A 3319-nucleotide genomic window follows, 5' to 3' on the forward strand; every position below is an offset into this window, starting at 1 on the left:
GTAATGCATGTAAGTGAAAGAATCAACATTCTGGATGATGTAATTGGCCCTTATCATCAGGAGGCAGTAGGGAAGCTGTCATATCACAGCATGGGGAGATTCACCTCTGATACTTAGGTGACCCAGTGCACCATGTTTTTTCTTGGTACTCTCTTGATCAATTTTGATAATAAGTGGAAAAGTGCAGTAGCCATGGCTAAATGAGGGCATTCTGACTGGCAGCTGAGGTCTGGGGCATCTCATCAGGTATGTCACATAGAGCAACAGAGGTTCTCTATTATACTATACAAATAGTATAATTTGTATTCAGATAGTATTTGAATACACATACAAATTTGAATATACAAAATACAAATACTATTTGTATTCAAATAGTATTTGTATGTATATTAATAGTATGAGGAACAATAGTCTTGCACCATATGTTTTTTTAAATAAGCAAAACTACAATTACAAAGGAAAAATAGGAAGGTCTAATTTACACTGCTTAGTCTTAAGATGTAATAAAAAGGAAATGGCTGGTTTTTAGTGTCATTTTGACACCATTGGTACTCTGTGTTGGCAAATACTGGAAGAAAATTAGGGAGTAGCACAGTTTTCAGTGAGGGTCTAAACAGGCAACCCAGAGCGCAACAAAGCCACCACATTATATTACAGTGATCAGTGATTCAGCGGATGAGTAAACTCTCCTAATATGGGCACGTGAGGAGTCAACACCGTGGGTTTGCTCACCCAGAGAGCAGATTCCCCCAGGGAACAGAGAAAAATTCATGGACAGGGAATGAGTTGTCCTGGGCTAGGCACCACCCAGGCAGGCTTAATAAGTTTAGACTTGCCCTTGCCTTGGCTGTCATGCTAGGCAGTCACAGTCCTTAGGGAGAAGGAAAAGGAAGCATGGATTTATATGAACTGTAAGTTTAAACTGACAAAAAAGTAAGGAGACAAAACAGCAATAAAAACAAAAGGGTAGAGGAAATCACAAAGCATTTTCTACATGCAAATTGAAAAGTAATATTGGTCCAAAGAATACAATGGAAAGGATACAACGAACTGGAACACTGTTTGCATTAAATCTCACCGAGCTTGGTTTGAGGGTCGGCTCTGTGTCACTCAATCCTGTGTTGAACTCTCATCTCAGTTTAAACTAAGAGTGTGGCTTTGGGCAGTTATATCAGCTTCTCCAAGTCTCTGTGCCCTTGTCTGTAGAATAGGAATAATAATGTATTAATACAATGATATTACTGTGATAATTAAATATAATGAAAACTGTAAAGTTCTTGGCACAATTCCTCGCCTGTATGTATTGTTATTACTGTTATTAAAATAAATGAATGCAGATAAACACAAATAAAGATATATACATATTATATAATGTATATCTATACATTAGGGTATGAAAAATAATTTTAAACATAGAAATTCACATGGTTAATATGTATTAAAATGCTGAATATCAGACTAGTAAAAGATATGCAGTTTAATACTCCCAATTTTTCCTACAAAGTTAGCAAAGTTCAAAAACCGATGGCACAATTTAAATTGCTGCCTCTGTGTTAGCAAGGATGAAGTAAAAGAGACATTTCTACATGGTCCTGCTAGAATTATAAATTGGTGCAACCTCTTTGCAATTCTGTTTGACTGCATAATAGCTCTTAAATAATATGATCAAGTATTTCCTCTATTGGAATATATTTTAAAGAATTAAAAAATTAGATAAAGATTGATGCATAAAGGTATTCATTACAGTATCGCAGGATATTTGGAAAATGTCAGAAACAAATTATCATTATTACAGAACCTGGTTTTTGTGTTTTTTGTTTTCGCCGCGAACTCCCGACCTCAGGTGATCTGCCCGCCTCAGCCTTCCAAAGTGCTGGGCTTACAGGCGGTCTCAGGTTTTAATCGTGGCAGGGCCTCACGCACACACACACATGCACACACACACACTCAGTCTTCAGATCTTATTGAAAGCTGAGACGTCGACACTCTGCACAAGCGCCTCAAACTTGGTGATCTCCTCTTCCAGGAAGTCTGTCCCCACCTTGTGGTCCTCCTCCACACACTGAATCTGCAACTTCCGGATACCGTAGCGCACGGGCACCAGCTTGGAGGCCCCTCAGACCCGGCCCGGCCCGCTGGATGGGGCGCACACAGGCCTCCAGCAGGGCCATGTCCGTCTCCTCGTCCCAAGGCTTGACGTCCGGCAGGATGGAGGACTTGGCCACCAGCGCGGGCTTCTTGGCCGTCTCCGCGTACCGCCTCAGCCGCTCCTCCCGCAGCCGCGCTGCCTCCTTCTCCTCCTCCTCCTCATTGTCGCTGCCAAACAGGTCAGTGTTACCGTCCTCGTCATCTTCTGCTGGTGTGGCTGTCATCTTGGCGGGGGGCTCCTCTTGGCTCATGGGAGACACATGCTGGGTTTGCGGGGCTGTGGTCCGGCGTCCGGGCGAGCTCTTCTCAATCGCGTTCAGCTGGGCCTCCAGCTGGGAGACGGCCTGCGGCAGTTCCTGCACCGCTGCGCGCAGGCTCTGGTTCTCCACTTCAGGCTGGAGATCCGGACCAGGAGCTCGCTGTGGTCTCCGCTGGGGCCGCTGGAGGCCCCGAGGCCTGAGCTCTGGTAGGAGGCGCTGGCCACAGGCCAGTTCATCTGCTCCTAGAATTTTCTATTTGAATTGGTCCAGCCAGATCTTCTCATGTATTAGAAAGTTTGTAGCCATTTTTCTGATGCCAGTCAAGGACACAGTGATCAGAGAGGAGGAATTGGTGGGTGAGTGATGCCTCAGGAAAGGGCCAGTATTACATATATTATTAATCCAATTGGAAGCCCTCTATTACAAGTTTTCATTTACAGTAAGAAATTTTCTTGATGGAATTAGCTGCTCTGAGAACTGCCTCAGATCCCGAGCCTGCCCTTGGATGCTGTGAAAACACAGAAATGGTTATGCGTGGGAAGGACACTTTCAGCCCAACTCTGGCATCACAGTGATCCACGGGCTTCTGGAGGCTTGCTCTGAGAAATGACCTATCTTAGATTAAGAGAATGGCTGAGGGAAAATGTGTTTCCTGAATAAGTACTGCATTCTCAAGCAGGCCACTATTTCAGAAACCTAATTCTGAAGCCTACTTCTGCTTAATTAGACCGGCTTCCTCCAAGGTTTAGGGGAAAATTAGATATGGGAAGAGTTCGTTAGAAATTGGACATTGTGGCTTAACCTGTTACATTGTGTTTCTTAGTTCATGGTTCATCACGTTGCTAGCCATCAGACTTAATAGAGGAATTTTAAAAACATTAGATTTCTATGGAGATTCTGATTTAGTAAGT

General features: G+C 43.4%; 1 pseudogene; it reads right to left on the minus strand.

Annotated features, from left to right (window-relative positions):
• Positions 1 to 1954: 1954 nt before the first annotated feature.
• On the minus strand, positions 1955 to 2759 carry LOC105726646 (elongation factor 1-delta-like; annotated as a pseudogene).
• Positions 2760 to 3319: the final 560 nt, after the last annotated feature.

This window comes from Aotus nancymaae, unplaced genomic scaffold (genome assembly GCF_030222135.1).
Source record: "Aotus nancymaae isolate 86718 unplaced genomic scaffold, 86718_ANA_hifiasm-v0.15.2.pri h1tg000002l, whole genome shotgun sequence".
In the NCBI taxonomy this organism is placed as follows: Eukaryota; Metazoa; Chordata; class Mammalia; order Primates; family Aotidae; genus Aotus; species Aotus nancymaae.